The sequence below is a fragment of the Pithys albifrons genome, chromosome 1 (assembly GCF_047495875.1).
Source record: "Pithys albifrons albifrons isolate INPA30051 chromosome 1, PitAlb_v1, whole genome shotgun sequence".
Taxonomy (NCBI): Eukaryota; Metazoa; Chordata; class Aves; order Passeriformes; family Thamnophilidae; genus Pithys; species Pithys albifrons.
Genome location: NC_092458.1, coordinates 15,940,649 through 15,962,279, shown reverse-complemented (window position 1 = coordinate 15,962,279; position 21,631 = coordinate 15,940,649). Strand labels below are relative to the sequence as shown.

Sequence of the window (21,631 nt, the reverse complement as noted above, 5' to 3'; positions counted from 1 at the left end):
ATAATGGCATTGTGATACTGCAACTCTTTATATAGATACTGGAAGCACTTCTTGGAAAGAAGGGAGAAAGGGTAATGGAGAGGCACACAAAAAAATAGGTATGTAATATGTAAGTTCCAAATGTAACCAATACGGAAAAAGCAAAACTGTTACCAAATGCAGAAGAAAAGCTGGGAAATACTCTCTTAAATGTCAGAGACTAATTTAGATTCTGTGTAGAGAGACAGGCTAAACTCAAAAGTAGCATTCAGCTTACTATACTCACAGTATGTGGAATAAAAGAATAAAATATTAGCACTGACCAATGATGTAATGTTCAACTGTAATGGATTTAATAATCCCTCAACACTACTAACTCTCCATCAAAGTAGTTAAAAATCAATCAAGGCTTAAAATGTAGAAATAGGATCCTAACACAAAGAGTACAAAATACAGAGTCATGATGACAACAACAACCACCAAAAAAGTCATCTCCCAAGGTTTAGTGACTGCAAACAGCTCCAGTCTCCAGTTAGGTGAGATTATTCCCTTAAATGTGACAGAGGTGAAGTGATTCAGTAGGAAAAGGAAGTAATGGGAAAAAAGACTTAAAAGTTGATGACCCTTCCAAAGTGTCAGCATTATATCACTTGGAAACAGTAGCTCTCTGGCACCCTTTTTTGTAGTTACTGTATTACTTTCCCCATTCACTCTTAAAAAGGTAAAACTAAAAAAAAAACATATTGACTTTTAAATAACATATTAGGCATTCCTCTATTCAATACAGTAGTCATTAAAGTTCCTTTTAAGTCCACTGCACTCGAGACAATCAAACATAACTGAACTATTTCTTTTATTTGTAGTGCAGCAGTGTTACTTGAATAGGAACACACATTTCAGCTCATTGGGTGGTTGCTTATTGTTTTTCTGCTCATTAAACGATGTCATGTAGGTTCCATTACAGCAGTACACCAGACACTTTCAGTCCCATTCTTTGACAGAAATATGTGCCACTATAAAGGACGCTTGGCATTCAAACCAAGTGCCTAACCTGGTCATGCTCTCCCCAAAAAAGTAAAAATCTTATACCTGAGCTAATTATCTGTCCTTTCCCTGCACATGCTCTAGAAAGCCAGCCCACAGACCCACTAAAAGTACTATTAACTGGGATGTCGATTCATTTCAGATTTGTTGATCAGTTACAATCAATCTATACTGCCAGACAGTTTCTAAGATGTGTAACAGGGTGCAGGGAGGTGAGTATGTATGTGAAAGGAAACAGATTTTTGAGAGATAGGTAGGGGGGAGAGACCAACAGATGAACTTCTAAAACTATTATTTGGGAAGAAGAGAAAAGACAATTTTTGCCTTTGGTAGGTTCAAGAAACTTGGGAATTTATTTTTCAAATATTTGTTTTCTGTAGTGTATACTCACCTGAAATATTCACATTTTATTTAAGTTTTTCTTTCCAGTCACTTGTACTATTTTTTAAGACTATTGCATTTACTAAAAAATACAACAAAATACTCATTTTACAAACTAGCAATGCCAGCAAACCAGTTTTATGGAAGTTGGAGCTTCACTACCAAAACAGTTTTCAAAGCCAGCTTTCAAGATAAAACTTCTCAGTACACAAACACATCAATGATTACCATTGTCCAAGCTCAAAGATTCTATCCAAGAAGTTTTATGTTCCCACCTGTCCCAAGTTACATTTTCTCTAACCATGAAAACTGTATACAGGTCTTAGGAAAAACCTGCTATTATAGCAAAGTAACCCATCAGGTTACCCTGGAAAATTTATCACGTAATTAAATGCTTTAACAATGTAGTCACATTACATGACTATACACCTGTAAACAACCTTATTTGCTCAGGGATGGGCTTCTGCAGCAAAGAAAAAACCCATCCAAAAAAAAAAAAACAAACCAAAAAAACCCCAAACCCAGAAAATAAAACCCCAACAATGTCAAAAGCTTCCATGCAGAGGCATCTGTTCAAGCTATTTTAAATACTTATTATACATCTACATTGAATGAACAGGGGAAAAAACTTAAATCAGGTGATTTCAGAATTAGGTGCTGAAAATTAAATTCAGAGTAAAAACACTGTGAAGAATACAGTCATATTGCACTCTGAAACTAAAAATGATCCTTCATTTTTGAGACTTTCACATGTGGATTCGGGGAAATTAATAGTCTTAATCCCTTAAGCAAATGTGGGTTTTACATGCATTTTGATACTTGTATGAACAAAGCACTTCCACGGACATATTCAACAGGAAAGTCAGAAGTGAACACATATCTAACTGCTCTTAAGTCTCTAATGATTGTATGTTTCATGACTTGTTCTACTTGTCCTAGAAATTTTTATTTTAGAATGCTTTATTTCTCCTTATGCTATTGGTCTAACTTTACATACTGCTGTTCAGAAATAACAACAGCAATAATAATAGAAATTACAAGTTCCATACATTTTCAAAGAAGAACATGTCAGGGACTTACTTAGTCATAGTTCTAACTTTGAAAACACGGCCTCTTTAAAAATGTCTCTGCCAGGAAGAGCAAAGCCTGGCAGGGCATTACAGAATTGTGGCAAGCACCTAATCTGGAGAGCCTCTGGGAAAACCAGAAGACCACACAGACAGACGAGAACACAGAACCTCCCTAACCAGTTTTATTGTTGAACTGATCACAGGCAGTCTTTTTTCAAACATCTTCTGGCCAATTACAATCAACTATGGAAATAACAACACAATATAGACTAAGAAGCCATCTAACATTTGTTTTCAGACATCTGTCATAATACGAATTTCCTCCTCATCAAGTCTTCTCAGAAAACACATTAGGCCTGTATTAGCTGGCAGTATCCAGACATACACCCACCATCCATCCTTCCATGGGACAAAATGTTAAACCTTTTTTTTTTCATGCTTAGCAAATCTTTAAACAACCAGATAAAGTTTGCATACAAAAAAAGACTATAAATCAAGTATCTCATGTCAAACTTTTGGTCTGGGTCTCCTGCACATACTTTTAGCCACTTCTGCAAACATTTTAAAAATTTTCTTCCTTGCAACTGGGGGAGTAGCAGGAGGAACTGTATGACAGTCAAGGTGGGAGGCTGCAACAAGATGTTCTGATGGTTGTTTAGCACAGTCAAGAAAATTTAACTGTTTTATAGAAACAGATCTTCTTGTGACTAGGTGGAAATGCTCCTCAGATTCAGAGTAAGAAAACAAAATGACTGAAGCACTGAAGTGGCAGTGTGCAAGATGAAGGCCCAGCTGCATACATTTGAGGCAAGGTTTCTGAAAGCAAAAAAAGGCAGGGTTACCAGTCTTCCATCAAAGCACCACTGTCTTCTGTCCTTCAAGGCGACACTAAACTCATGGAACAGTTTTTGTTAATCCTTGTGAAGGGAGTGATCAATTTTTTCGTTGATTACCTCAGAGCTCGGCTGAACAAGCCAACTAAATTCAACCATTTGTGACAGATAAGTAAACACTCCTTAGGATTACCTTAAAATAGAAATATTTCATACTTGCACATTAAGAACAAAAGGAAATATATACTGTTTACAGACTTGCACATTATTTTAGTGAAATTTATTTAATATTTGGTTCAAACCAAGGGAACTTAAGCGATATTGTACCATTCTGGATGACTCTTGGGATCATACACCTAACCCTACTGTCTATTTATTATAGCACATATTATTAGAGTTTTAGAGCAAAAAAAACACCTACAGGAGAAAATTATAGCTCATGAAAACAGCTATTATTAGAAGGTTTGAAAGGCAGATTTGTAGTTTATTTGTGCAAGCCCCTTCTCCCTGCTAAGGCATATGGCAGGTGAAGGTTTCTGGCCACCAGTAACAAAAGCAAGTGAAGAGTGCTTGTGCTATTTACAACATAATTCAGGGTTTTCAGGACTAAATGGGGAAACAGAATAAAACAAGCAAAATGGTAACCACTAATCCAGTATAATCTTTTTACAACAGAAAAATAAATTTTTTGGATCCCATTGCATATTTCATGTGGTTGCAGAGCTTGAAGGAATGCCAGCAATCTTCTCCATTAGGTAACCTTCTCATGTTAAACACACACAAAGGACCAAAAACTGCAGAGGACCAGCTTGCGCTCAATATCAAATGCAAGAAAGGGTATTTTCAGTCTTACAAAAGCTGGATTCCCTAATGCCAAAATACCATAGCCAGTTTCCAGGATTTTACTCTCTTTGAAGCCTGGTAGAAAAGAATAAAGAATGTGGGAACATTTCTGATGCAATTATAGATACTTTTGATGCTAGGAAAACCAATCCTGCAACTTCTGCTCAGCTAAAACAACTGAGTGAGTAGTCATGTAGTGACTACTTTGCTATTAATGTAGGTGACTACTTTAATGCTCAATTTGCCTTTTTATTTGCTCACATTAATTAGGCCCAGCTGTTCCAGCTTCCCATCCTTTTAATCCCCAGCTCTTTCTTAAAACCAAGTTTGCCTTGCTCAGATAGATACCATCTGTTTTAATGAAGAATAAACTAGGTCATGTGAGATCTATAACCCTGAGGCTGCTTTCTGAATCCCCAAAGGGTTGGTCCTGACTTCAACAGATGCCTACAAAAGCCATCAGACGCATTTGCTTTTATTTACAGTTAGGAGAAACATTTCCTACTGTGACACATATTAGTGTGCCACAAGCACAACAGAGTTCAGTTGAGTATCAGAGAGGAACTAAGTGAATTGTATCACATTACAATCTCACTATTGAATGTCAAATTTGTCTGCCATTTAAACTTTGTCTCATTTTGGGATGGAAATTGAACAGCCTAGCTTAGGAAATGGGGGTTGTCAATAATTCTTGACAAAGAAACGGAAGAAGTGGCACAGCAAGGACACCAGCCTACCCCTAAGAGAATCCAAATCTGGAAATCAGAAGATTAACACTTGGGAGATGCAGGGAAACCACAAGGCACAAACAACCGTGGGCTTCTACAACAAAAGATATGGCTGGCACATGAACAGGGGCAACTCAAAATGAGGATAATGATCTTGGACATCACTGTAGCCAAGTTCACATTTTTTAGTAATGTGTGTAACACATTGACTAATGTCAACTGAAAATGCCAAATTCAGTGTCTTCACTGTTCTCCAAGCCAGCTGTGGATTGCTCACTGTAACTCTCAGACCACTGGTCTTATAGTTCTGCATCACTCTAGAGGGTTCAGATCTGAGACAGGAAAATACATCAGAGAAATAATGAAATTTTGAAGAGGTTTTACAAGATGCCTTTTTTCTGCCTGGAACTGCTCATCTCATACTACTGAATATAAGCAGGAAATGTAAAACCACAATTTCTGTAAAGCTTTTGCATATCCTTCAAAGATATGCACTGAAATCAGAGACAGTCTGATTAAAAGAGCTTAAAAGCATAGAAAATAGAAGTGCATGTGCAGTGTTCACCATGTGCAGCTCTGCCAGAGTAGCTTGCTTCTACGATGCTTATTAATCTGTTGTGCTATGATTTAGCTTACACCAAGAATCCCTTGGATACAGAAAACGTCCTTCAACTTAGCAATAATGTGAGATAGTAGATAGCAAGAACTATGCCCACCAGACTCCAGGCAAAATCATCACTTTTCAGATTACCTGTTTCAAAAATGTGCCAGTGGCATACCAATGGTTTTCTCTTAGTTGTTTTGGATTAGACTCATCCCTTGGCAATCAATTTTTCAATTTAAAGTACAGTATCATTACTTTGCTATTGCAGCTCAGTTGAAATAAAAAAGATACTAGCAATGCACGTTCAAAGTACAGCATTTAACTCAAAGGGGCTGCTGGAAAAATTTTTTCAAGATTCCAAAGATTGCCATATTTTCATGTTTCTTCTTACTTGGTATACAAGGAGTCTAAAACAACACACCCATAAAAAAACTACATTTTTGTTACAGTCTCTTTTAAACTTCACACAAAATTTAATATGCCAGGGAATACCAAGAAATTGTGTCAACAACTCTTGTTGTTCACCCATCCACTTAAATTTTTCTGAACTACAAGCCCTATGAACTAAGGACACAGTTCAGAGACAGGTTTCTGATGTCCAGAAAGTACCAATCAACAGAACACTGATCATGCAAGTTCCTTTACAATCTCAGATTTTGGTTTTTTTGACTCACAAATTATATCAGGGTATCTTTAAAAAAAAATAAGCAGAATCCTTCGAAGTTTCTCCTCTATCTTTATTCTTTCTTTCTTTCTTTTGAAGTACCAGGGACCAATAAATAAATGAGACCAGAAAGTCACCAGCCTGCTGGTGATGATAGCTTTAAATCCATTCAATTTCTAAACAACTCTCAGAACACTGAATTTAAATGCATTTCCCACCACAAAACTTTAAAATCCACAATCTTCAGAACAAATATCATAAAACTGGTACTTCCCTACTCGATTCTTCAACTTTTTGCATTCTTACTACGCATTCCCCTACCTGCAACTCATGACACGTTGATAGAAGGAAGATGAACACATGACCAGATGCAAAGCTTTTCCTCCCTACTGAAGACAGCACATTGCAAAGTCATTATTACTCCTACTTTTACGTATTTAGATACTGCACTTCATGTGTAGATAGGTCACAATTGCAAAACTGCTTTTTTATAAAAACAGCTCAAATCCAAGCCTTTAAAGAGGAAGGTCCTTTTCACCTAGAAACTAAGCTTTATACTATTTGCTGAACAAAATTAAGAAGGCCTGTTGAAAAAGCAGATTTTAAATGATGCCAAACACCTGCTAGACATTAAGTGTATCAATCTGTCTTGGCCACATTTAAGAAAAGAAAAAACCTCGGTCTTTTATGTTTTCAAAGACAAGAACAATTAAGCTAAGAATCAAATACCTGTAAGGCTAGCAACAAATGCCAAGCTAGAACACTAAAAAGCACTATTTTTCTCTTTCATCAGATGAGATTTTCAGGTAATCAAAGTGCTGTAGTTTGGAATTTACATTACACAAAGCATTATCAAAAAGTGTCAGGTTTTAATAGTTGGAAAAGAATCTGTAAATTGGAAATTATACCAGCAAGATAGACCATCTCTGGACTTTAAAAAGTTATTTCATTCAAATCCTACTGACAGAATTGCTTCTTTCAGGTAGGGAGAGGTTAAAATAAACACATTAACTGAGAGGAACGTAAATTTTAAAGAGAAGGATTTTTAATCTGTTGGTTTCTTCCAAAGTGATTTCTCAAATAACAAAAGCCAGACAAACAAACACTGTATCTGGCCACCTTCTCTCCATTAATTGGTGCTCAAAATTCCCATCAAGTTTAGAGTAATTCATACTCTAAATCAATTTGTGCTCAAAAGTAATCTTTTATAACTGCTTTAATTATTTTTAAGTGCTTAAAACCACTATGAAACAACTTCCTTATAATGAAAAGTAACAGAAACTGATGGGACACTTAGACTAAAAGTTACTGGGTTTCATTCAAGGGTATTACCAGAAACAAAATGTGTCACAAAGTAAACCAGACTCAGACAAAGAGAAGGAAAATCAACAAGATGAGTAAAATCCTATTCTAGGTATCATAAAATCCCAGATTTCAGGCTACAAGACCCCTACTGATTGTTTAAAAAATGTAATTCAAAAAATGCTATGACAGACACATTTTACAATACAACCCAAAGTGATGAATTCTGCTTTCCCTTCAGATACTGTTTGCTTTTGTGTCTGTGAATGGGTGTGAGTTGTGACTACATAGCTCCTGCTTCTTGAGTTGGGATTAGTACCACACTCAGTATTTTGAATTGGATGTCCCAGAAGCAGTTTACGCCAAAAGGGCCTGACTAATTTTCAGTGTACTTGTGGTAGCACATAAATAATAAATTCCAGTAAATCACTAATATGTAATTTTTCACTTATTCTATTCAGTTAAAGTGATAGAAGTGTTTCCCAGTGATTTTTTTTTCCTCTCCCAAAGAAGGTAAGAAAAAATAAGAATCTATGCATGGACATCTTATATTGGAAAAAAAAAGAGCTCAGTTTTTAAGTACCATTCTCACAATCAATCCAAGTTTTTACCCAAGAGAACATTAAAGCTTTCTCTCTCACCCTGTATCAGTACTTCTATCTTCACCTTCAGCTTCCCTGTTTACAGGAAGCATTTTGGCTAGTTGCTTAACTCAAATTCAGCATGGAGATATTTAGAGATTTTTCACCAAAAAAACCCGTCCCTCCAAAACAACATAGCCCCTCCCCAAACTAAACAGATTGCCATGTCTCAGTCAAGAGCAGACTGAAACCCTTTTCAGGTAACTTCAACTAAAAGAAAACAGCCATTAAGGTCTTAGAAGTTTAAAGCAGCACCTCTATAAAAGATACACTACTGTCCAGGTACTTGAAATATTGTTGGTTGCAACAGCTAAACATATTACGTCCTGTATGTTGTTGTGGAACTATTAACAAAGGTTACCATTACACACAAAGAAAACTGGCCAGCCAAACAACTACAAAACACGGCTGTGCCCAAACCTCATGTATTCAGCTCAGAAAAATAAATAAATATAAAATTTTGATGACTGAGAAACAAACACAAATGCAATAATCCCTGAAGGATTTGAAGAGTCTCTTAGTTCCACAGAAGTCAATACTACATTGAGTCTGATAAAAATCAGATTCATGCAGCAGCATGGATCAAAACTTTAGCAGTCCCCTCTGAATCAGGTAAGCCTAAAGAGGAGTATTTAATCTAACACCTGATTTGCTACTTTCCTGGTCAACCCAGAAATGCATCTCTACACACTTGTAGGACTTGTATATAATCAGCATCTTTTTGTCTGTCTTGAAAGTCAGGTCTTCAGAAAGAACTACTTGCTGCACGTCAGTCCCATATCAATGCATAGCAAGCACAAGGCTTAATATTCTTCTGTCCTTTCGAAAAGCAAACAAAAAAAATCTTGTTAAAGTACAAAGGTTTCTTTTTGCTGATCGAATGTAATAAAAGCCACATTGTTTGTACTTGACCGATTTCCTCCTTCACCAGTGCTGGACAGAAGCCTTTGAAGGACTAGTACCTCTTATAATACATCCCTTTCAATTACATTTCCATTTCCATCTTCACTTCCTTTAGCAGTGCTAAGGGAGAAACAAGTTAAGAGCGACATTTTACTCAGTGCACAAAACCTGTCATTTTAAATACTTTTCAAACAGGTTATCTATTCATTACTTAATACGGTCTTTCTACAATGCTTTTAAAATATAAGACTGAAGAGTAAATTATGTTGAAGATCTTCTGGATGAAGACAGATCTAAGACTTACACTGGATTTCAATGCTCTCAGCACATTTTAGTTCTCCCCTGATTGAGCTAAATAGCTAAAAACAAAAAATAAATAGCTAAATCTGAAATAGCTAAACATACAATTAATAGAAAACTGTTCTAAGATTACCTTTTCCCAGGTATTTAGTGTTACCGAATAATTAATTACAGAAGGCCCTAGTCCACAAACATACTTGCATATTTACATACACATATACCATCAAAATTGAAACTCAACTAGAAAGACCAGGCTCAAAACTAAATACATTAATATTCAGAAAGCAAAATGAAACTAAAGTTCAGTGGCAGACAATACCTATTTTCCATTCTCTTTTCCAAACAGACTTTAGATTTCCTTTTTTAAATTTTAAACTGACCGAGACCTAACTCAAGCTATGGAAAAAAAAAACCCCTAACCAAAGAACAATTCTCATGGACATTCCCATGAAGACAAAGCCTGACCACTGAGTAGTAGTTGAAGACCTCGAAGCATCAGAAAGTTCATTCTTCACACCTTAGGACTGATATTTTTGTAAAATGACAAACTGGAGTTCTTTCTACTTTCAAAAGATAAATGACTACTACAAAGCACCACACAGCTCTGCCCTCTCTTTATGGCTGAACCTTGAAAGATATAATCCATGTATGCTCTGAAAGGCTGCCATTGTTGGCCTATTGCAATTTATGGTGGAAACATAAAAAAGTGTTTTCACAATACAAAAACATCAACGTACCAATGTTGCAGGCTAAGGGAGTACAAGCTGTTACTGACCAACTTGTTTGAACCCCAAACACAAGGCGAGAGACAGAATTTCTCCAGACACCTCGAGTTGGAACATCCTCAGTTATTACACAGCTCACCTTTGGATCAGCCAGGTGGAATCCCCTGCAAGTCAACAGAGGAGAAAAAGGCACTTCTATACTCAATAGAGTGGGTTTACACATCCAATTTATGAACACAAAAGTACCAATTTCCCTCTGTTGATTCCACACACGTAGGTTTGATAGTCATTTACACCACCTAGGTCTACTACCAGACAGAAGAATCCAGCCTCAAAGTTCCATGGTCTGGTTACTGCACATGGAATTATATACTAATTTCTGTAAGGAAGTATACATTTGTGAGGTTTAAAAAACAATTGGTGGCAACTCACTGAATTCTTCCTACATCATGAAAACTATGCCAAATGACACCTGTGATTCGCAATCTTCAGCACTGTTACCTGAATATAACTTACTGGTACAGTGTCACAAATGTGCTATTGTCAGCTCATTCACCTAGCAATTTTTTTAAAAATCCTGATAATAGTTAAACATTACATAGAAGAAAGGATACAGTTTGTACAAATAACCACAGCCCAAACCACATCTGATTGGTAAGCTTGAATTTAACTGTATGGTGTGTAATTTTACATATTATTCAAGTTTATACGGCACAATATTCTTGGGAGGTAATTAAAACTCTTGTAATGTTACTCACACTTCAGCTGCTATCCTGACAAAAAGAGAAAAATATTTCTGATACCACTAAGACCTTTCCTAGAGTTTCTATATAGTTTAATCTTCATATTGAATGGGTTGTACTGAGTACTAGAGATTTTCTTATAATATGTACAAAGGACTTAAGAGTTGTAACTGTAGCAAAATGAATACCTTCCCAAAAGACTCAAATAATACCTTTGCATCTCTAAGTTATGAGCAGTGTGCTGTGCCACTATAACCCTGTATTCTATCTTCTGTAAACAAAGATTTACAAAACAAAATCAAGCTACAAGCCAGTAAGAATCTTCTCTTAAAACATTATCTCAACCTGGAAAATGCACTGCAAATTTATTTATTTTTCTTTAAGGGTTGATATAGTGAGAATTCATGAGTGGAACAAAGTATTCCTCAAAGGGAAGGCTTTGTTTATATTCATAATGCAGCATCAACTGATACTCCTGAGAGACTCCAGAAAAATAATGCATTACATATCTAGAATTTATTTCACGTGTTCATTACCTTTCCAAATTCTCACACAGTATACCTCACAAAAACTGGTGTAACTCTGTAGAAGGTGACAAAATCACAGCTGTTTGGCACTAGTATAGACATCATAATATTCTCCACATAAAGAACTATTATGCAAGAAAGCGGAATTAAGTCTACAATATCCAAATAAAGTTATATCTGATAGGGAACTGGAACAAATACACAAACACGGTAAGTTTCAAAATCCCAGTCTCCACCAAATTCCATTCTCAAATTTTAGAAACAAATCTCTGTAGTGGCCAAGAACTGCATTACTATTAGAAATAAAGGCTAAAATATTATTTGTATTAATACCTAATGTTACTGAAGACACGCCAATGGCAATTGAACCATTTTGTTAAGTGTAAACACTTAAAAGACAATCAAATTTTTCATGCTACTCAGGATTGCATGCACCACTCACTGGGGGTTTTTTCTACAATGCAGAAAAATAAGTCTAAACATAAATTCTGTTCTAACTTCAGCCTGCTATGCGACTGAAACACAGAGTGGATGCATTAGTTTCATCTACTTTTACTATGCAGTTTCTTAGCAGGAAAGAAAAGCCACTCTGCTAATTTTCCACAGTTCCAACTGCCCTAGTTTTATGCACACACTTTCCTTTCCCTCCTATCTCAGAGCTGGGATCCAATCTCTCTCCCCATTATTGTACCTCTGAGTATCATGCCCATAAAACCGATCCAAGCCAACAAAATAAGACTCTAAATAGAATGCTGTACATAATTGACATTATTTAAATGCACAAAAGTGAGCCACAACAAGAACATTTGAGAATTTATGAAAAAATAAACCCAAACAACCCTGATTTTCAAAGTGACTCATAAAGAAACTAACTGTACAAGAGAAAACAGAAAGGAAGAGCTGAACGGGTCACTACAGTCGATACTAAAATTTCAGAGGCTACCGCACAAATCATAACAATATCATTAATTTTGCAACAGTAAGGGTAGACTTTTTGACTGACACCTGATGGCATTTCTGTGGTGGACAGTATTTCTGTACAATCTTTTTTTTCCCTTAACCATGAAGTCACACAAAGGAACATTTTTTTAACAAAATTTGTGTTAAATACAATTCACAAATTTCATACATGGAAAACAATGTGGAAAGATGCAAAATGTCACAAACAGGCAAGGATATAAGGTGAACTCCCTACACAATAAATTTTTTCCCATAAAAAGGCAAGATTGACATACAAGATTATAGAAACAAATCTCATTTGCAATGACTAGCAGCTGCTCCTGAATAAATACATTTAAAGAGCAAATACGTATGTATAATAAAGCATTTCTCAGATTTGAAATTATTCATATTATTTCACAATATGAAACTGACAATCCTTCATATAGTCACATGAAGAGGAAAGAGAAGGATAAGGTTGAAAATTCAAGACGAATGATATAGGAAATAAAATACCATGCAGTACATATTTCCAATCATACATAGGTAAAAGGCATTTAAAATTCCCAAAAGAATGCTTGCTTTAGACATTTGGGCACAATTTAGCTTCCCTCAATTCATGTTTAGCAAGGTGCAAAATTCGCTCTACGTTTCCAAGCTAGGCTTGTTACTTCTTGGATTATTGAAGTCAAAATGCAGGTAGGTGATTTCAAACTCATTTTATGTTATTTGATAGCCAGCTTTTTTGGAATGGTCAACTTAATATAAAACAGTATGTGTAGTGTGAGAAAATATAAACCTGCACTGAAGAACACCATCACATCACTTCCATTGGTGGCACAGTATATGTGACTTTAAATTGCATATAATTTTCAAAATGCAGATCTCCAGTGCCATTTCTGAAGGCAATTGTGTTCAAGTTTATTATTTCTAAATTGTTTAAAAGAGGGGGGGTTTGTTCATTTAAGAAGAGACTGGATGTGGCACTTAGACAAGGTGGTATTAGGTCACAGGCTGGACTCGATGGTTTCCGAGGTATTTTCCAACCTAGCTGATTCTGTCTCAAATATTATCAGTCAATTCAAGGACTGGTTGCAATAAAATAAAATACCAATTCACCTCATCCTCATGAACAATACCATATCAATCCAGAAGGAAGGAAACAGTAGGCACATACACGAGCTTGTAGCCTACACAAATCTTTCTGTAAGACCTGAGAACTTGTCATAAAATCTGAAAAGTCTTCACATGCTGTCAAATAAATTTTGTTCAGTTTTTAAATGCACTGAAAAAGGACCATGTAACTCTTCAAATGTATTGAATTTGGGCTGACAAAATCTCACCCTTACTAATGACCCAGTGTTCAAGACTCCTGTCACATTGCAGAATCTCACACTAACAATTAATTGGATTCATTCAATTGCATTAACCCAATGGTGACTAAGCACAAGGTAGTACAGTGGCAAATCACTTAAGATCTGTACACCAGAAAAGTCAATTGAGATGTTAAAAATTGCATTTCAGGACAACTGTTTGGACAATATACTGACTCTAATACACATAGCTGTCCACTCTCAGTGGAATGGCTAATGCAAAGAATGACTGGAATGGAAAATGAGCTTTAAACATAAAATAACACAACACTCACAAAAAAACACGTCCATTACCTGTGACAGTCAAAAGCATCAGGAGATAAGAACCTAGAGATCTAAAACTGATCAGTCCATAATCAGCGTTACGTAGTTACACCCCTTCTCACAAAACTCTACTCTAGACATGATAGTTTAACATTTACATATAGTGTATTTAGAATACTGACAGAAATCAACTATCACCACTAAGGATTTATGAATTGCTCTGTTCCATAGACCACGAGGAGTTATTTCCCAGTTCTTAACTCATAATACTCTGTATGGTCATAAAGAGTATCAAGTACATATTATACAGTAGTAATAATAGTGAAGACTAGCAGATAGGTCTTAGTAATAGAAGCAAAATCTTCAACCCATCCTATCATAATTACAGTTACAATCTAGTCAGCCATACAGAGCCTTTTTTAAGCCCACAGTGTTCTAACTTTCCAGTCACTGAAAGCAGTCAGTCAGTCATCAATTCTTGAGGATTTTCATGGATGAAAAAGCTGGACAAGACCTGGAAAAGCATGCTTGCAACCCAGGTGGTCACCCACATCCTGGGCTGCATCAAAAGGAGCGTGGCTGGCCGGTCGAGGGAGGTGAGACTCCACCTGGAGCGCTGCATGGCAGCAGTAGGGTCTTAAGCACGAGAAAGATGCAGACCTGTTAGAATGGGTCCAAAGAAGGGACACAAAGATCATCTGAGGGCTGAAGCACCTCTCATACGAAGACAGGATTAGAGAGCAGGGGTTGTTCATTCTGAAGAAGGCAAGGCTCCATGGATAACTTACTGCAGCCTTCCAGCACTTAAAGGGGGCCTGCAAGAAAAAGCTACTTTGTACACAGGCAGATAGTGACAGACAAGAGGGAATAGCTTCAAACTAGAAGTGGTTTAGATTAGATGCTAGGTTAGATTATTCAGAGAAGTTGTGGATGCCTGATTCCTAGAGGTGTTCAAGGCCATGCTGGTTGGGACTTTGAGCAATCTGGTCTAGTGGAAAGTGTCCCTGCCCACAGCAGAGGGGTGGAACGAGACAGTCTTTAAGGTCCCTTTCAACCAAAAGCATTCTTTGATTCTATGAATACTCAAAACTTGAAAATAAAACCAAGTTCTCTTTTTTCATCAGAATCAACTTTTTTTTTCAGATTTTTCTGTTATTTCACTCTATCTTATGTATGCCTTCATCATACATCAAATTTCTTAACAACACATACCTATATAAGTAGGTAGATAAGTATATAATATAGGTATACATATACACCCATTTACACCAACTCAGGTTAATTTATTTTGATGTTTACTGCCATAGTTGCTACTCACTTCTACTCCCTTCAATTTTCTCATGGCATACAATCTCTGAATTATCTGAACCTCGCCTGATATGTTTAAAAACAGGATCACAGTCTGTAGTAAAGGGAGCAATGAATAGCAAATCCAACACTACTTTGATAGGATAGATTAAATTACAGCCAACTGAATTCATGAGCTATAGTTCACACTCCAAGAGTACTTGACGTGCCCTTTGCAGACTCTTTCTCCAAAACTGAAACATCATTGCTGAGGCTCACTCGCTTTATAGCTGATATAGCACACAGCTCAACAGAAATATATTTTAAATTGTATTCTGTTTAAAGAAAAAGCATTTCAATATCATTATATTCAGGATTTACACTTAAACAGACAGTACACAAGCTCAGGGGTGCTAAAATTAGAAGGCAGGGACAGATGTAAGGACCAGAAAAACACATAAAAAAAAATCTATCTGAGGCTGGTTCATCGATTCATATTTAACTCAAATCAGTTATAACTGAAAGCTACTGGTATCTGTTGGTTACAGGTGAAGCATGTGAAGTTTTCAGTAGCAAAGACAAATGGCATATTTCTGTCCTGAAGACAGACTGAAAAAGCCAAACAAGAAATACTGGACATATTTACAGTTACTGCAGGTTGTTTCATTCATATGCTTGCACATTTCCAGGAACAAGTAGCAATTTCAGAAGACAGGACAGAGACTGATGAAACTATTATTTCATATATAAGAGGTCCTCACACATCACTGATGGAAGAAGAATGTAGCATTGCACTATTAAAAATATACCTCCCTACAAGGTACCAGAAGAAAGCTGCATCAATGACTAATACCATACTTCTTGACATAAAAATTAAATGCTATCCTTTGTAGTATTTGCCAGTACACAAGTTAAGTATCAACAATGTTTGGACTCCATAAGCAACTATTTTCACTGTAGTGTCCTTTTCAGTCAAGTTTACCACGTGCTTGAGTCTTTAAAATGAGGTCTGTGTACAACACGCAAAACTCTCTAGAAATGACTGTATTGTAAATTATTCAAAGCCTTCCACCCCCTCAAAAAAAGTATTTGTCTTGCTTATAAAACTTAACTATGCTATGGACTGTTCTCCAAAGCAAAGTAATCAAATACTACAGTTTTTCTCCTTCTCTCAGCCTCCCACAAGCGGCCGAGCATTTCCAGATGGCTTTTTTTTTCTTTTCTGTTACTACAATCATTGATTAATGTTATATCTAGCATCACATTTCAGAGGAGGCCAAGCAATGAAGTTGTGTTTGTTCTCAAACAGTGCAGCTCCTAACATCTCCATCAAAAATGAAAGACAATCCACCTAGAAATCTCAACTATCACAGGAGTTCTGAATCTCTCCCTACCTATTACACCCAATTGCCAACAGATTTTTTTTCTCTCCCAGAAGTATTTTAAATGCCAAAAAATACATGAAGATTAGAGAGAGGTTTATCAATGTATTTTATTACAGGACATAAACTGGCAATATTTCATGGAAGAGAGCCCAACTTGAAGATATCAGAGAAACCATTAAAAAAGCCATAACTGGCTTATTTCCACAAGAAGTAGAGGACATTGCACACTCAGTATCAACTAGCAGAAACTACACGTTCAGATATACTTACCAAATCAAGCACAAGTAATACCTGTTTCTTCACACACAATCATTTAAAATACCCAACTGTTCTCCTGGTTAGACTTTTCACTCTGTTCAACTTGTTTTTTCTCTGAAAAGAAACAATTATCCAGGAAAGACAAACCTGCTTAAACAAAATGGAAGCCTCTCAAAACAGCATTGTCCCCTTATTCTACTTTTTCCAACATAATCTTTAGCAGGAACTCCAACATTCTGAACCAAAGGTCCAGCCTCACCAGTGCATTCACCTCCATTACTGCCTGTCAGCCTCCTCTTACTTCATTTACTTTGCTAAGTCCCCATTTCACTAAGAATCCTCTTTTTTTAAATTGCAATAGCAACTATGCAAAAAAAAGAGTCAGTAGAACTCGAATATTTAAAACCAACATAGTGATGTGAACCCTTGTCTCTAAACACAGCATCGAAGCATTTCACTTCCAATTAGGGTAAGGATTTAAAGAGAAAATTATATTGCAGGCTTTTATCACCCAGGTACACTCCTAGAAAACTCTGAAAAGCAGTGTGCAACAGGCATACTCTAACCTATGAAATCAATAACTATGAAACCAATCCCTGCTCTAAGTTAGGTGGGTTTACCTGCAGACCTGTAAAAAAAAAATAAAAGACTACTGAGACACTGGCTAGTTAGTCACAAAGCCAGTTGCCTTCCTCATTTCCTGTTTTACAATGTTGCCTCTATTTATGATTAGCATGTACAGCAAGCTCTTCTTGACAGATCAAGACCTCACTGATAAGTAACATCACTTGCAGACAGCCCAATTCATACACATTTCATGTTCTGAAGTATTTAAAAAGCATTGTTTTCACAGAAGTACCCCAAATTAAACAAACCAGGCTGTGTACTCTGTGTAATACACAATCAACAGTACAGTAGGGGCATTGAAAAATTTAGGCCTATGGAAGAACCAAGGCAGCAAAAAAATCATCTCCGCTGATACCAAAATAAATTTTTTAGCCTACAGTAAGTCCAGTGGTGCAGATTGTATGTATGGCCAAACTTCGCGAACGAAGATTTGGGAAGGGCTGTCCCCACGTGGGTGTCCCTTCCAGCCTGCGCAGTGCATTTTTTAGGTGAGGCTCAGCGTGCACAGAACTGGCCCCACCGTTTCAGTCCTGAGGTTCATCTGCCACGGCCGAGCAAGCTTGGACAGTGACAGTGAAGTCCTCAGGACTAGAACCTACAGCACCCAGCATTTCCCAGGAGGTCTCCCATCCAAATACTAATCCGGGGCTGACCCTGCTTAGCTTCTGAGATCTGACAGGATCGGATGTCAGGGAGGCATTTAACTGCCCTAGTGGTGCAGATAAAGAGTTGAGATAATGCTTGAAAACCCTTCACTGAGACATTTAGAACAAAGTTTATTAAATACTTAAAATTGATAGATCTCATAGGCCTTACAGCATCACCAATGGATATGCTGCAATTTGTATCTACTTTTCAAAGTAAGAAGGATAATATATATTAAACTGAATTGAAAAAAAAGAATTAAAAAAACCTTTTTTCCCCCCACAGAAGAAATAAATTTTCTTGTCTTTGAAAATATTTTGCCTTAGCTTTGATGTTAGTTCTTTTCTTCAGATTCTTTTAATTCTGTTCTCAGTTACTTTTGTCTTCTTTTTAATAGTTCTGTCTTGTAGGACAAACTGTCTTTCTCACAGCTTCTTCCCAGATGCCATTTGCAGCAGGAAAAAAAAAGTAACAACCAACTTTAATCAAGAACAATCCAAAAACAGATCCAAGGAACCACTGCTACTCACTGTAAAAATGCTACAAGAAATGTAAAAAGCTTTCAAACAGAATAATTTGAATTAAGGTGCAATACTGGGGAAAATCTTGGAAAGGTTTTTAAATGTATCATAACCCAAATTACATTATTTCCAAATATATTAATGAATGACTAATTTTTACATTTAGTGCTGCTAATGTAAATTGATTTTAGGTGAACTGAACTATGTCAGTCACTAAAAAACAAGGAAGAACAATATTGCTGATTCAGCGCAGATTCTAAATTCGCCACTTCTGAGCATGACAACTGCGTGCCTTAAATAAAGACATACTGCCAAAATTTTTATAGGCCTTTGAAAGTCACAGAAGTCAGGCAGAGTTTAGTGGCTTCAGAACCCACATTCAACATAAAACATGCAATGACAAACATTTTGATTAAAGAGGGGACAAGAATCCCAGTTTAGAAACAAGACTGACCAGCAGCTATCCTCATTGTTTGCTCTTCAGAGACAGACAATGAATTACCCACTAATCTTCCTGACAACAAACTAAAATTTTACAATGTATACTCTGAAGCTATTTTTGGCAGGCCACACAAATTAAAACCATACAGGCTATCATCTCCTGCACCCAGGAGCATAGGAAGCCAGTGCCCAGCTGGAGGTGGGAGAAGAAGTCTGAGGCTAGAAGTCTGTCATCAATTTTGGGGCAGGTGGCTAAAGGAGTCTGTTATTATAATACCCAGAAGTTTAATATAAACACAGGTAGTCACCAGTCTCTTCATTTTTATATCTGCCATCCATACAGCTATTACAGTGCATCCTCATGAGTAGATCAGCAAAGTAAAAATCTTACATCCAGTTTAGCCTGTTTTGGAAGACTGTGGAGGGACAGCTCTCTTAATATTTACCTTAATCACTTTAGAGCATTTAATTTACTGACTGGAGCAATACCTGAGAGGCATAAAAAGCAGTGCTAACTAGACACTTCGTTTCCATCCAGAGAGCACCCTGCACCTTCAACGATAATAGTGTCATTACTGTAAATACTTCAGACTGCACACAGTCTTCACATTCTCCAACACACAGAAAAAATACTTAAGCAAATGCCAAGAACACTGTGCAAGGAACTAAATTTTAATGAAGAACCATATCAAAACTCACAAAAAAATACAGCATAGTAGACACCTTAAACGGTGGTCATTTTACATGATTTTGGTATGAAACCATTATCTCCCTTGTAAGAATAATATAAAGAAGAAAATAGCAAACAAGACAACAGCCAAACAAAACCAACAGAATCCCAAACCATGGCACCTTTGTCTGCTTTCCTCTTGTACTAGAAAATGTTCTATAATTGCCCTTTCCAGGCAAAATAATGTATTGCTTTGCTAGCTTTAGTGCTTTTTAAAAACATGCACAAGACAATATCAAGTGTTGGCATAAGGGCTATGAAATATACTGCAAGCCAGACCTATACAACCAATCTACTTTTACTTTGGTATTAAATAAGCACTTCCTGAAAAACACTACCAAGGCCAGAAAAATCAGATACTTCGGGAATGATTCCACCAACCAGAACAACTCAGACAAGTCTTAACACTCCACCACCATCAGTAGAACACAGAAATATGTTATACCATGCAGTTTAATCACACAGGAAGGATACATCCTTCATTAAATTTAATGTGCTTCAGTTATACACACACAATAGCAATTTGTCTGATATGAAACGTATCAAAGCAGACCAACTGATTCCCTGGAGAAAAATGACAACACATTTACACAAAAGTTGCTGTCAATCAATGAACAGTCTAGCAAGCAACTACTCCAAGCTGAGATGGAAGTGAAGAAAGTCAGCAGAAGGAAAAGGGCAGTCAAGTTTAACGTCTTCATGACCAAATCTTAGAGACTGACATCTTTGATCCACCCTTCAGTATTAAAAATAAGGATAAAAGGTATGTATGTCATGTAATAAACTGAACCACTGCTCTAGTGTGAAGTGCCAACAGTGCATTTCACAAGGTAAACATTCTTTGCAAAGAATGTTGCATCACATAACTCTCCCTTCTTCATTAAAAACCCCCAAACACACTTGTTCATTCATTTGAAAGACAGTCTTCCTATGGGAAAGCAGAAACAGTCTGATTTTGAGAACTGCTCCTCCCTAGCACCTGAATATCTCAGGTGCACACTAACACACAGTACTCAGCAAAATATTACTTACCAACTTCTTTGAAGTTGCTAAAAATCCCAGTAAAATGTTGCAGAGATAGAAGGATGCTTTTCCCAAGTAACAATAACATGTAAACTACTTCTGAGTAGTACAAGCTAATACCGAAAATGTTTTACATTGATAAGTACCAATAGTAAGGGAATTATAGTTTAACCTAAATTAATTTGGGTAAAAACAGCTCATAGCAGGACAAGACTTTGCAAGGTAAACAGAAGTTCCCATCTTTTACTTCACAAACAATTCACCTTTCATTGCTCCTTAAGTTTTCAGGATATAAAAGCCAAAATATCAAAGCATCAATCTCCAAAAAGCTGTTCTACCTACAAACAGTCCAGACAAGCAAACTCAAGAACTTAAACATAGAAAAAGGTGAGTCAAGCCCTAAGAGCCCATATGCTGTCAACCACCAGTACTTTAAGTTTCTGCTTCTTCTATTTGAAAGAAAAAAAATAGTTCAAATTGATACTTCTCTTCAAGTTTCCTATCTTCTTCAATTTGGGCTGACACACAACACAGGAATTTTTCAAAAGTATTTTCATGTGGAATATTAGTTTTATTTAAGCATAAACTTGGCAGGAGAAAGGTATGGAGTTAGGTGCTTTTGACTTTGTAGGAGAGTTTTGCATGATTCTTATTTCTGAAATATTAGCACTAGTTGGATTCCAGATTTTTTGATTATTTGCATTGCAAAAGGCATCTCTGAGCTACTTATAGGACTTAACAAACCACTTCTCCAGAAGCATATGCGAGTGTAAAATCCTATTCTATAACATACTGTTACATTCACATCATCAGAGAAAGAATATTGCATTTCTTTCTGCAATCATTTAAGT

At 36.5% G+C, this 21,631-nt stretch overlaps 1 protein-coding gene across 1 annotated transcript in view; it reads right to left on the bottom strand.

Annotated features, from left to right (window-relative positions):
• Nucleotides 1-21,631, bottom strand: part of PRKX (protein kinase cAMP-dependent X-linked catalytic subunit) — a 54,782-nt gene that overhangs the window by 27,681 nt on the left and 5,470 nt on the right. The gene's annotated exons all lie outside the window — the stretch shown is intronic.